The 15,164-nt window shown below is 39.3% G+C and overlaps 1 pseudogene across 1 annotated transcript; it reads left to right on the forward strand.

The window, feature by feature from the left end:
* The first annotated feature begins 89 nt into the window (after positions 1 to 89).
* On the forward strand, positions 90 to 10,900 carry LOC149784128 (uncharacterized; annotated as a pseudogene). Its single transcript, XR_016413752.1, has 8 exons — positions 90 to 297; positions 584 to 764; positions 1,012 to 1,155; positions 1,303 to 1,437; positions 1,768 to 1,837; positions 2,030 to 2,374; positions 2,537 to 2,780; positions 10,513 to 10,900. The product of XR_016413752.1 is annotated as an uncharacterized LOC149784128 (transcript).
* Positions 10,901 to 15,164: the final 4,264 nt, after the last annotated feature.

The following is a 15,164-nucleotide window of genomic DNA, read 5'->3' on the forward strand; positions in this document are numbered from 1 at the left end:
AAAATTGGTTTGTGTGAGTGTGTGTGTGTGTGTGTGTGTGTGTGTGTGATATCAAATCTTTAATTGTATTAAATTTCCTCATTAGGCAAGACTGTTCAAGGACATACATGATGCATTTTTGTCTTTGCTGCGAGATAACGTAAATTCTACTTTGTGGCGCTGCACTTCTAGAAGTGTCAATGTGAAGTGCAAAGTAACAATACGCCAGCAAGAAAACTTGTTTCTTCAAAGCTATGCTCATCACACACACACACCGCTGTCCCTAATCGTCAGCTAAAGGCACAGGTGTACGCCAAGGTAAATTTTTGTCAGCATAGCATGTTACATTGTCAGCTAATTGTACCTTTTGTATATAAACAAATAAAAATTATAATTATAACAACAAAACTTACATGTAACTATAATTTTTTAAATATTCAATCCTAACAGTGTTGATACTAAAAGCAATAGTCGTTAAATGTTTTTTTAATATGCTTTTCATAATTTTAGTGGATTTCGTGGTAAAGACAAGATATTTTCATACATGTTTAGTGTTTTATTATACGCTTGTGATTAGCATAACAAGATTTCCTCCTTATCAAAGGTGAGACGTGCTGCTAGAGAGCAGATATTCACAACAGACGTTGAAAATTGCAGAAGACGCTATTTTGGAGAGTTATGGACCAGATACAGTCTCTCTCCCAAAGAAGACGCTTTTGAAAAGAGTTGCCAAAAGAACTAGAGCGAAACTACGTCCAGAAGAACCAAGAATGTTGGACTTTGAAGTTTGTGGTTTATATAGAAATCAGACAAATCTACAGTTCGATATTAATTGACTATAAAATTTAAACTAATTTATTTTTTCTTTTTTATAATGTTTGCTCATTATTCTTAATATCTGCTGTCAATTATATTTTGAAGATAAAATGTATTATATATAGTTTGTAATTAAATTTTGATAGTTTAAAGTGTGAATATTTTAAGACATGAATGATATTGACAACAATTATCTATTTGTTCTGATTTTTACAGTTGAATGAGGACTTCATCAACGCTCCTAACTTCTTGGTGGCAGACATCAGAATGGATGGGGAGCGACACTTCCTGCTGGCAAATGAATATCAGTTGGGACTTTTGCAAGAAGCGAAACGGTGGTATATGGATGGAACATTTAAGGTAAATCATTATGTTGTATTCATTATTTTATGCTGTACGACTACCAGTTATTGCTGAGCGGCAGATATCGTCTGTTTTAAATTTATAATAGCACGCAATAATAGCCTTCATGTCCAATTGTTTAATAAATGTGATTATAAATTCCAGGTCGTTGGTGAGCCTTTCCGACAACAGGGTCAACTCAAGTCCATCCATGCTTTCATCGAAAGAAATGGCGCACAGAAGCAGTTGTCGCTTGTGTTCTGTCTAATGAGCCGGACGACGAAGTCAGACTATCTGGCTGTAAGCCATTATGTTAAGGGTTTCTTTCTCTCTACCTGTTACAAAAATCACTGACATTTCCAGCATGTTTATTGGATAGATATAGGATAGATAGAAGAAACAGTAACAAAATGAATACACCCTGTGATGAGACTATGTCGTGATATCTCAAAAATGAAACATATGTCTCTTGAATGTTCTACAGTGTTTCCAGCATTTGTATTTCTTTCCAAGAATTAAATGATGAGTCATTTTTGAATGTTAGGTAAATGACGTTATGTAATCGCTGTAGAATTGATTATGGTCACAGCACTACGAACACTGACCTCATTTCGATTCTTTGGATTACAGGTGTTTCGTTCTCTGCAGTCAAGGTTGGGACATGTATCATTAGAAGGATTCGTACTGGACTTCGAAAAAGGTAAGCTGTTTACTAATAACATTAATGTAAATTTGAAATTGAACATTACTCAACAACGCTAACAGTGCATGTCTGCAAAAATTAATGACATCGCTCAGTATCATGAGGACACCGTATTACCTTTCACATAGAATTGCTTCATATACAAACAATATCATATCAGGAATTTTATTTGCATATGCATATTTTCAGCTGCATGGCTCGCCATCAGAGAGGCCTTTCCCAGCGTCGAACTTAAGGGCTGTGCCTTCCACTGGTCCCAGGCCTTGTGGTGACACGTGCGGTCTGTTAGATTGGCTGAAACGTACATGCGACGAGAAGGCCTTCACTCCTTCGTTCGTCAAGTGCTGGCCCTTCAGTACCTGCCCAGTGCGCACATACATCAAGCAGCGCCGATGCTGCAAATGAAGGCTGCAACAAATGCTACACGGACCCTTATCGGGTACCTTCGCAGGCAGTGGATGGATAATCCAGTATTTTCAGTTGAGGCCTGGTATGTATACCGCCAGAAAGTACGAAAAAACAACGACGTTGAAGGTAAGCACAGCAAAAATAAAGCATATCAGTATAAAGACATTAGTGTGTTAATATGCATGACATAATTATCCGTATCATATTAATATGTATACATGTTGATATATTAATAAAAATGTATTACGTATACAATTCAATTGTTCGTTATCTGTTTTACATTTTCAGGCTGGCACCATCGTATAAATTCAAGGGCAGTACACATGGGACTAGGCTTCTACCAGTTATTGCCACCCCTGCTGAGGGAGGCCGATCTCGTGCGCTTAGCCGTCCAGTGTAACGACCTAGGACGTGAGAGACGAAGCTACAGATTTGAAAAATCATTAAATACACTTTGGAACCAGTACGTGCATCACGAGATCAAAACCTCTAAGTTTTTGAGCTCCGTCGGTGAGAGGTATGGTCTCAGAGTGTAAGTATAAATAATCACGTAATTGAGTCGTAATTAAACTGACGTCAGTAGTGATGGGGGCCACCCTAGGGACAATGGGAATTAGCATTACAGACCCCCCCCCCCCGGGCCACTCTAGCGACAATGGAAATTTAACATGGGGAAAATTGCTGGGCCACTCTAGGGACAATGGGAATTTAACATGGGGAATAGAGTTTGGGCTTGTCTAGGGACAAGGGGTATTGAACATGGGGAATAGAGTTTGGGCTTGTCTAGGGACAAGGGGAATTTAACATGGGGAATAGAGTTTGGGCTTGTCTAGGGACAAGGGAATTGAACATGGGAGAAAAAAACTACTACTTTAGAAACAAGGGGAATTTAACATGGGATTTTTTTTTTTTAAATTTAAAAAAAAGGATAGGCAATCGAAAGTCAATCTCTTTTCGAGACCTATGAGTGGCCCTGAAAAGGGCCTTTCGGTTTCTTCTTCTTCTAACTCCTCCACTTCTTCCACCAAGTCCTCACTTTTTCCATTATTCCTTTCTTCTTCTTTTTCTCCTCTGGCATCCAGTCTGGATGGCCCAAGGCTCTAAACTTTTCATGGACTTTGATCCAATTCTGATTGAGCCTTTCAAAATCATCCTGTTTCTTTTTGTTTTCCTGATCTTTTCTTTCTTTATTCCATCTCTCTTTAATCTTCTTTACCTCTACCTCCATCACTTTTCTCATCAACTCCTCTCCTTTCCTCAGTCTCTCCTGACCTCTCTCCACAAAAGAGCACTCTGTCCCATGTGACATATTTTCAAGAAAGCACCTGACTTTGCTTGCATTGTCAAGTGCTTCCTTTAGGCTTCCCACTCTGACATAGGTGGGATTTATCATACCTCTCAATCTCTTTTCCTCCTCTTCTATCATTTCTGCTATCACTTCGTTTGCTACGTTTAGGCATTTAGCGTAGTCCAGATACTCTGTTATCTTCCATTCTTTTTCTAGTCTCTCCACTACATAGATACCATCCATTATCCAATTGTATATATGTACCAAGTTGTTGAACAACTCACTTGCAACCACCATCTTCGTTTTTATTATTCCGTAGAATGGTTCGAACATCAAACCTTGTGGGTTCTCATAGTTAAAGCGCGTACGTGAAGGAAAACATCCCCCTAAAACAAAATTGATATTACCTCGATTATCACTTAGAACGCGCGGACGTGAAGGAAAACATCCCCTACTTTCTCATTTCATATAATATACTATCCACATAAGTGAAGCAACAATTAACAAACCCCAAATCTACTATTTACACACGCAAATCATTAAAACAAAATCCATAATCTACTATCCACACAATCGTACGTGAAAGGTTACAAAACCCAAACTATACTCTCCACATACGCTAAGAAACAATAAAAAAACCCATAATCTACTATTCACACAAACGTACGTGAGCGCTTACAAACACAAACACACAAACACAAACACATACACTCACACTATAGAAAAAAGAGTCAGTGTTTATATTCACACTACTCTACCTACACACATTGGCAAATCGATTGTTATTTCTTTTCTAGAGTATTGGGTAGCCCTGAAAGGGCTGTTTGTTTTTAACTCCAGATGCACCTATCTAATGCTGGCACCTTGCTAGCCTGGCGCCACACACACATCTTCTTCCCCAGTCTCTTTTCACTCGTTTTGGGGGAAGAGCAGAGGCGGGATAAGTGGCTTCAGAATCCCAATTTTCTGTCTCTGGGATTCTGAAATTTCTTCTCTCCTTTTCCTCCTCTTCTTTTTTCTTCTTTCCTCCTCCTCCTCTCTCATCCTTCCCTCTTCGAGAATGGCCTCCGCGGCCAGTTCATTTAGTATGCGCCTGGCATATTCCAGGTGCATCTGGAGTTCTAGAAGCTTTACAATTCTGGTATTCATTCTCTTCATCAATCAACAAGGGTAGCTAGACTGCCGAACGAGTTTCAATTTATACTGAAAGCGCGGACGTGATGGAAAACATCCCCCTAAAACAAAATTGATTTTACCTAGATCATGACCAAACAACGAGCGGACCTAAAAGAAGCACTCACTCACTTTTTTATACTACCCATCACTATTCTAAAAATTTTCATTAATCACTTCAATATACTATCCACATAAGCAAAGCAATCCAATCAAACTCCAAATCTACTCTCCCCACACCTCTAACACCAAAAAAAAACATGATCTTAATCTACTATCCTCACCAACGTACGTGAACACTTACAAACACACAATCCTATACACAAACACATACCTTCACACTATAAAAAAGAGTCAGTGTTTATATTCACACTACTCTACCTACACACATTGGCAAATCGATTGTTATTTCTTTTGTAGAGTATTGGGTAGCCCTGAAAAGGGCTGTTTTTTGTTTGCTATGGCAATCTTTTTAGTTTCTAAGAATGCGACGTCGTCTGAGGATAGACTTTCTGACGATAGGTCTGCTTCTTCGGAAAGAGAAGAAGAACTCTTTGGTGTCGATACGACAATCGACAAAGCCTCTGTCAGGTTCAGGTTCCTGCTGCTGTTGCTGCTGCTGCTGTTGTTGCTGTTGCTGCTGTCTCTGAAGTCTGTACTTCTCTGTCCATTCTTCTTTCTCCCTGTTCACTTCTTCTCTGAAGAGCTCTTCTATCAGGTCTTCAGTGACTTTTAACATTCTCACATTCTCTATCTCTTCTGGCTTCGGTATCAGACTGTGTCTGACCCTATGCAAATTCACGTAGGCTTCGTTTAGCTTAGCTAGTTTGGAGCACATCTTCGTAGGAGGATGAGTCGACAATGGATGGTTAGACTTGAAACTTCCCCGGTTCTTAAAGTCAAAGCGCGGACGTGAAGGAAAACATCCCTCTACGGTTTTCGAGCCGCAACGTTCAATGAGTGTCATGAAAGGGATAGAGAGAAGTCAAAGAGCATGAATCAAGATTTTTATAGCCAAACAAAAGACAAAGGCATTTTTTTCAAAACACAACATTTTTTATTCAAACATCACTTAAAACTAACAAACAACTCTAACATTTTTAACAATAATCCAACAATATAACATCAAACATTTTTTTTCAATTTACACTCTACTTTAAACAGGGCTGACAACGTTGTGAATGAAATTGTGATTTCCACTGTTGGAAGTCATTAGGCCATTGATGGACACTACGTTTCCTAGCTTGAGACAAAAGATAAGCATAATGGTCACAAAACCATCGATCTACTTTCACATCGTTTCTTGAAGAAGAACGAGGATCAAAATGAGTCACTAAATGTTCTATGGAATAGCCCAGGCTGCGATGATGCAGAAAATACACACAGTACTGTCCACACACCAAGGAATCTGTGCCTTGTAATTTCACATTATTGAATCGGGTGGTCTGAGCATTTCTTCTCATAAAGTCAATGATATCGTCTTCCAAAGGGGGCAATCCGTAAGAATCGAAATATTCCACACATCCTTCTTGAGGAAAGTAGACGGCTACCCAGTGGGTTCCTGGGAGATGACTGTCATCCGTGTTGATCACGTAAGCTAGATGGTCTTGAGGTTTGCGATGAGGCAGTTCATCTTTAGCACAGACGACAGGATTCCAAGAAGCCGTATACGAACTGTGGTTCAAAAGGTAATAAAGTTCCCAAATATCCATTGACTTGTGTGTTTTTTCTTCTCCACAGGTAATGATAAGTCATCAATTTGATCCTGACCTTTTGCTTGAAGATGTCTGACAAGTAAAAGGCGTTTGGCTCCGACTTCTTATTCTGGTCAAAGAGAGATTCGATGCGACGGCGCTCCAGAGACGTTAATGGAGGAGACGAATGTTTATCCAAGCCTTTATACCACTCGTTCAACACGAATTCTATCTCGATGACACCCCAAGCTTTGTCCAGATATTCGTCCAATTTTTCTTCTTGGCTCAACATCAGACATTTGTCGTGTTGAATTTGACTGGGATGATCGTTGTGACATCCATAGCACTCTTCCTTGATCAATTCTTTCATTACGTCTGTCAGGAATGTAGCAAAACAGGAGACTAAATGGGCTTCTTGTTCTGGCCATCTTGACTTCATCATGATCACTTCTTCGTCTTGGGATTCTTCTTCTTTCACAGTCTCCTCACATTCCATGTCTAAAGTTTCTCCATTAGGTAAAGAGGGATAACAGTCTTCCATAGCTTCTAATAATCTAGAATGACTTCTCTCAAACTGTTGATTTCTATCGTATTATCGAATTCTGCATACAGGATGACGTTCACTGTGTTCCCTGCATCCACTGGACTCGCAAACTGAATTTCCACATGAATTTGACCGGATTTTATAGGGTGGAAATGTCCCTCGTCTCTGCCTTGGTCTGGAGTGAAATCAAAAGCCCACAAAGCATAGCCTCCTGCATAATCCTCGTACGTAATACCGTGACTGGTGTTGGTCCCTAACTGTCCGGTGGCTTCGTACAGCGACAAGTACGATCTCAGATAATTTCTGTCACCAAAGTTAGGCTCAAAGGGTCGGGTACACAAGGTCTTTCCATCGCGACTGACTTCAATCTTTAACACATTGTAATGATGAAAGTTGAAAGGATTTTCATGGTAGGCTCCGTTGAAGGCTGAATTCTTGACGATACCAACAATCAAACGCTTGGGTAACTGTCCTTGGAACAGATGATCTTCGATCATGGATCGCTGTCCAGCAGGAATGGTGAAGGTTTTCACTTCCACGCGTCGGATCGGATACTTGGCGGTCGTTCTGCTCAACGTCTGACTGACGTCGTTTCCCACTTTAGGTAACACTTCCACATGAGGCACGTAGAGTCTGGCTTCTTGAATGATGGTTTTGTAAGTGGAACCATCAGCAGCCATCAAATGGAAAGCGGCACTGCTGCGGTTCAGTCTCAAGAGGACATCCACCCCGTTTAGCAAATTCTTTTCTTGTAACCACATGTCTAGATGCAAGCGATCCATCAGTTCTAAACTACGACTTAGATGAATTTTCGTTCGTCGTTCTACAAATCCCGTTGTATTTTGAGCATCCCCAGCAAGTGTAAGGCTGTTGAACTTAGTCGCTTTGTCAGGTTTCCACGTACGCTCGATAAGGGTAAGTATCCATGCTGCTGCTGACCAGTTTGTTATTCAAGTACAAGTCCACTTCGCTAAACAAGGAATGCATGAAATTGTTGACGGGAGCTACTGCATCATCATTGTCTAGGTTAGCTTTGGGTGGTTCGATCACTTTCACTTTCAAGTACAGGTAACTGCTATTCAGATCGATGTAATCTTCGGGCTGTCCTTTGCTTTCAAACTCGATGGGAGCGGAATCGGTCAATGAGGAGGCGGGATGAAATTTCACCCACTGTGATTCTTGCATCGTCATCATGGTGGGTGGCATGGCAAACAGATCCAGTTCCGTCTTGGAACAAGCGCAAGATTCTCGGTGCATCATTTTTTCTCTTTCTCAATAATCGAAAACGTCTAAGTCTCGAACGGTTCTTCTTGTCTTTGCCTTTGTAGCTTTAGACGTGTGAAGTCTGGTGAAAGGGTGTTTTCTTCGTCGTCTCTTTCTGCCTTGTCCTTGCTGAATGCCTGACTCGGTAGCGTGCAGGGCATTTATAGGTGTTTCCTGGCGGCTCAAAAGGTCTTTGCCCGTTTTCAGCAAGACATTTTTGCCAGCCCTCATGAAGGCTTCTTTAGGGTTTTGTTTATCGATGATGACATTTTGGAGAAATTCTTTGCCTTGCGTCAGTGCCGCATCTTTCAAGGCGTGCAATCCGCGTGTCACCATCGGTTTCAACACCGGGGCCACCGAACGAAAGGCCGATTTTAACATATCTCCTAAACCGTGTCCTCGCTGTCGAGCAACCCCTCGGTACACTGGATACATGACTTACGATTCGTGAGAGAACCGTTTTCGAAAATGGAGTTTCACCGTGACTTTTCCTTTGGTGAATGAAATATTTTGTCCCAGATCTCCTTTTATAGCATTGTTGACCGTGTCCAAATACGACTTACTGACAGGCAAATAGTGAGGATATACAAATTCGCGGTGGACGTGATAAGTGTTTCCACCTTCCTCGTCAGCGTTCGTGGCAGAATCCACTTTGAAAGGAATGACACGCAGTAACGGCACAGAGGTGTGTCCCACCACGCTGTACTCCACCACATCGGAATACACGAACATCAAATTCAGTCCTTGGTTCAGTTCTACCGGGGCACGAAATAACTTGCTAAAAGACTCATTGTCGTAAATGATTGGTAATTCCTTTTTCTTGATCATGGCCATTCTCATGTCCATGTCTCCGCCCAACATGTCAAACAATTCAGGACAAAATAAAATGGACAGGATTTTACTCCCGTCAAATTTCACCAAGAAGCGACGAGCTGCTTTGTGGTATTCCATGGTGACACTTTTTTTGACACTTTCCAAAGCTTTAAGAAACACGACATTAAACCTGGAGGCTCTGGTGCTGACCAAATGTTGACCACTAAAATAATAGCCTGCGGGAATGAACAAGTGATAGGTGGTGTACTTTTGATTTTTTGTGCCAGGGGTTTTCTTGTCATATTTGCCATAGGTATCCAAGTACTGTTGCAATGGTTCGTCATGAACTTCCACATCAAAAAAATTTTGATTGGGAAGGACATTGAGGACTTGGGTCGGGTGAATGATTTCTACTAAGCCACTTCCCAATGGGCTTCGTGATCTAATGGGATGGCCTGAGGTAATTTGGCCGTGTAACAGCACAACGTGTTGTGGGGAAACACCTCCATGGAACTGTCACTGGGTAAGGTTAAGTAAAATTGGTTTTGGTGACTCATAATTCCCCTTGTCCCTAGAGAAGCCCAAACTCTATTCCCCATGTTCAATTCCCCTTGTCCCTAGACAAGCCCAAACTCTATTCCCTATGTTAAATTCCCATTGTCCCTAGAGTGGCCCAGCAATTTTCCCCATGTTAAATTTCCATTGTCCCTAGAGTGGCCCGGGGGGTGTGTGTCTGTAATGCTAATTCCTATTGTCCCTAGGGTGGCCCCCTTCACTACTGACCTCGAGTTAAATTTATCGAGTTGTGAGTATTCAAATCGTTATGTCTTTATGCTGCCGAAAGACATGATTAAACTACGTCGTGACCTTTTAATTGCGATTTGCAATGCTAGTCGCATAAGTACAAAAAGCTAACAACCCACACTTTCAAATGTTATTGAGAAAAAATTTAAAATAATAAATGCAAATGTCGTCATTTGAGATTTGTGAAGTCATGTGACTATTAATACAAATGGCGAGTACTGTTTAATGTTTCATGTACGCCATAGTTTCGTCTTGTCTGTCACCCGATTAACGACATAATGATTATAATACTTGCCATTTCTGAGGAAATAAATAATTTTCCTATCGATTTCATGCCGATATGAATCGATATAACAAAGTTTAAATTTATAGGCCCGCTGGTAAGCGACTACCATACCACATATGTTCATGGTTAAACTCTTTTTCTTACAAGACAAGATTCATACTATTTGCATTTATTTCTTTTATAATGTAATAGGAAGTTAGAATTTTTATTTTGTACATTGAATTGACTTTATATGCCATTTAGGAATACAATCAAACTTGCTTCGTGTGATACATTTTGTGGTTTTGTGCATGATCATCGTTTCTGACTTTGATGTTTTTGGAGAGACTAGCAAGAGAACATTTTTAGATTTAGAAAATGCATGTTTTATAATCTAAAATGTTCTATAATTTTTTTCAGTAATGGTCATATGTGAACGTTGAAAAAGTACTTTCATCTTGGAAAAACCCGGGAAATGACATGGAAATTTATCTTTAGAAAAGCTGAATAACCGTGAACAACGTTACTATATCCCTCTGTTATTCTAGAATTGAATCCTATATTGTCATATTAACGTCGGCAGCCACTGTAGTGCAAATTTGTTAAGTTTTTAAGTGATTATCTACGCATGCATGCTTTTATAGCTCGATGATTTTTTTGTTGCTGTTATTGTAGAATTATTTAAAATATGTTGCTGTTAAATTTATTTGACAGCCATTATGAGCAATATTGTTGTAGTATTTGATATTAGATATTAATATTCATGTATTATCGATAATGATTGACATTATTGACATATTAATAAATCTGAAATGGCATAGCGTTTGTCTTTTTTGTACTTGTACTAGTTAGATATGATATCTTTTCTTCTTTGTCTCTTTCTAACCTATCATACAAATTGATGTTGTTAATTTTTTATATATAAATAACCTCTTAAATCTTTTCCAATTGTGACTTGACTTTGATTGCAACCACAACGCAACAACGGTGCCTACTAGGCACAGAATATAATAAATGTCTATTGAAAGTATAAATTATAATCAACGCAGATAAAATACGATACACGTATTAACGATATTGAATGTATATGAAACAGGAAGAGTCAATAGTCTTCGCAAATTAAAATATTCATCCATCCATCATAAACAAAATCGCCATTACTTAGTTACGGCATTACCATGACAAAGTTGGCATGCACAAACCCCACGTGGGTAACATTAAGTTGTATTCAGTCTTGATATGTTATAACAAAGATATTACTGATTCGCTTTACATACAATGTTTTCTAACACAATTATTATTTGCCTTATTTGTTCATTTTACATAGCACATGTAGTAGCGTGTCGCAATTATTTCATGATCATTTGACGTACGATTGTGACATACGGCACAATGATTCTCTACTGCACATATTTATAGACATTTACCAGTAAAACAAGAATTTGATATTTTATCTTTTAGTTACTTTTATTAGACACGATACTAGTAGTTGGTAATTAATATATAAATGGACCTTTTTTTGGTCGGGCCTTTTCGGACCGGCCCTTTTAAGCACTGGTCCGTTTTGGTCGTGGGCCTTTTTGGTACCGGTCCTTTTTGACCCGTAACCACATTAACACTATATTTGAACCAGACATTGAATGCGGTTTGCGGGATGAAGTTTAGGTTCCGACAAGCGGCCAGTAAAATGTTAGTGTTGCAGTCAAGATCGCCCAGCCCAAACTCGTCTATGCTCAACCCATACTCGTGACTTTCTGACAAATGCTTGTCGTGCCTCAGTGAAATAGCCCATTACCTGAGGGAACCAGACTAGTGCTTGCCAAGATGCCCGGACTGGTACCTCGACATTCCATATATCTAGAGGTCGTCGTGGAGAGCAGACGTACTTTTTGTGCGCTCTAAAGCAAACTTGGATATAGTTTTGGCACTTTATCCACTAAACTAGCCTGATATTAATGCCGTTGGATCGTTACTGAGTCGACTGCTTGGAAATTTCATAGGTCATTGTATCGTAAGCTACATTTTTCATATTTCATTTATTCTCCATATCTTTTTACTCACCTTTATTCTATTTCACATTTTCTATCTCTTTATTTTTTGTTTTTTTTCTCTCTTCTATCTACGTTTCTATCAATTTTTTTCCTTGTATCTTTTTGTATTTTCCTCGTTTCATAGGGGAGAACAATTAGTAGCAACACTACATAACAATTAGCTTGATACATTAACATTTGATTTTCTATTGTGACGCAATACATATATACTGTGAATACCTAAATGTGTGAGGTTAATAACTGCTGTTATTGTTTGTAACTGCATATACAATATCTTGACCGATATGGTTAGACTATACAGTGACACACTTCATGTGCACTGGATAATTAGTGGTGTGAGACCTGCAAAGTGAACACAATTCAAAACATAGGATTAGAATTAGAATGGCCAGAATCGGTGAAAAAATTGTTGGTGAGCCCCAAGGCACCAAACTGAGTGTATATTTCAACACATATATAGAAGAAGGACAATTATACGCTCGACATGCAGAAGGATGTCAAATAATTGACTTTGGAATGGCAAAGGAAATCCCAAGACAAGGGGAGATACTTGCAGCTCTAAACAACATAATTGATATTGGGAAAGTAGATGCGCTGCAGAATGCGGGCTTCAATAGATTTTGCGTATATCCGAAAGAAAGTGGAAAGAAATTAATAGAAGCTGGCACCCTAGAAGTAAAGGGGATAGTGGCAACGATAGAAGATGCCCCCCCCCCCTTTCACAAGACAAATAGAACAACGTGCAGTAGAAGTACACGCAATGGGACTCGCCATGGAAATAGAAACCACGGAGATAACTAACAAAATCGCCAGAAAATTCAAGGCAAATGTTAAAGCACACAAGATGGCTACTATCTGGGGATTTGGACCCATAAAATCGGGCACTAGAATCCTAGTGATGGAAAGAGAAGAGGCAAAGAAGATACCACCATTTTTCTACGTCATGGGTTTCAAGATAAAAACGTGGTATAGAGGGAGTGAGATGGACAGGGTATGCCCCATGTGCAAGCAAGTGGGACATGCACCCAAAAACTGCATAAATGGAAACATAAGACCGGACAACACTGGCACATATGCAAGCAAAGTGGCCACAAATAAAATAATAACACCATTACCGACAGAAATAGTACAAATGATAGAAAAGGCAAGAGAGAATACGGAGGGACTACAAACAGAAAAAGAAAATGTCCATAAACCGGAAACAGCGCAAATAGAAGTGACAAACCGCCAGTGGGACAAATTTTTAAGCCCCTATAAAACTGGACCAGCCATAATACCAACTAAGGAGGGGGTAACTCTCAGCAATAAATGTGGTGCTCTACAAGGAATAGAAGAGGGAGAAGAAGAAATAACAAGTGGGGAGGAAGAAGATACAAATATCTCTGGAATGACCACCTTGGATTGCTCGACACCACTGACACACAAAAGAATTCACAAAAGGAAGGCAAGGACGCCCACACCGCCCTCACAACTATATAACTAAATCAATTGACTTTAAAAATGATAGGCTAAAAATAATAGATAACCAAATTATTGACTATACCTGGGATTTTAAAACTCACTATATTAAAAAAGAAATACTTTACAAAGCAAGGGAAAAGGGGGGTTTAGCACTTACTAGTCCAACTATACTAAAACAGTCAAATATAATAAATAGGTTTAAAGATTTAAAACCCATACCAGATATGGCATGGGAAGGACTTTACATATATTGGTTTGGTTTTTTAATGCGGCATAGAAAAGACATATACAATAATAATAAACTAAGCAGACTACTGGAAACACCCAAAAAGTTCAGGGAAATTAGAGAAATACTTATGAAATATAGAGACAGAACAGAACAGTGGGAATTAGAAAAAGACAAGACATACAATTGGATTAGGGAAGATATAACCGGGAAAACTAAGAGTAAAGTAGAGCTAGAAAATATATATGTAAACTGGGATAAAGCATGGGGAAACTGGGTGAAATTAGGGTCCTTAAAAATGCAAAGCCTCTGTTTCAAATACACGCATAATGCATGGTTGACCGGAGAAGTCGCAGTGAGGCGGCACATGATCAGAGTATCGCCGAAATGCCCACTGTGCAAAAAATATAATTTTACTAAAACACATACTATAATACAATGTGAAACAAGACAGACTCTAAGACAGAAGATAATTGATGAAATTAAAGAGAAGACTACATACAAGACGCAGAATCTACTATATCTCGACGGTAATTTTGACAAGAAAACCTTGTACACAGTGACAAATTACATAGTAGACACCATGATGAAATGTGGACAAATTATAAAAATTGGAAGAGACTGACGGACAACCCTCTGCAAATCGCAAACCTCCCATTTAGGGGAAGTAGGGGGAGGGACAGGGCCCTTTATGGAGCAAGTACTATCAATGAACCACAGGGCTATATCACAAGGCGCCACGCGAAGTGAGCAGGTCTGTGGAAGAGAATGGAAAAAGCCCATAAAGGGAATTACAATAATACAACATAACACAAAAGCTGACTCTTAACATTTAGTCTTACTTCTTTTTCCTTGCCTACTATATTCTCACTTTTCTGATTCTATAAAAAATTTAGAACAAAAATAAACTTTAGAAATTTTGGAAATAAATAACTAGAAGACAACCTGCTCAAGAGGGGAGAAGTACAATAAATAAATAAAATACTGAACCCACCTCGAGCACAGTTGTCTTAATTGAAAAATACGAGAGCGACACCAGTAGTAAATGGGGGCACCCTAGCGACAATGGGAATTAGCATTACAAGACCCCTTGGGCAACTCTAGCGACAATGGAAAATTAACATGGAGAAAAATCGTGGGACAATCTGGCGACAAGGGAAATTAACATGGAGAAAAATCGTGGGTCACTCTAGCGACAAGGAGAATTTAACATGGAACTATAGTGTGGGTCTATCTAGCGACAAGGGGAAATTAACATGGGAATAGAGTTTGGGTTTGTCTAGGGACAAGGGGAATTGAATATGGGATTTTTTTTTTAAATTTAAATTTAAATT

The sequence above is a fragment of the Sinohyriopsis cumingii genome, chromosome 14 (assembly GCF_028554795.1).
Source record: "Sinohyriopsis cumingii isolate HCF-2022 chromosome 14, ASM2855479v2, whole genome shotgun sequence".
Classification (NCBI taxonomy): Eukaryota; Metazoa; Mollusca; class Bivalvia; order Unionida; family Unionidae; genus Sinohyriopsis; species Sinohyriopsis cumingii.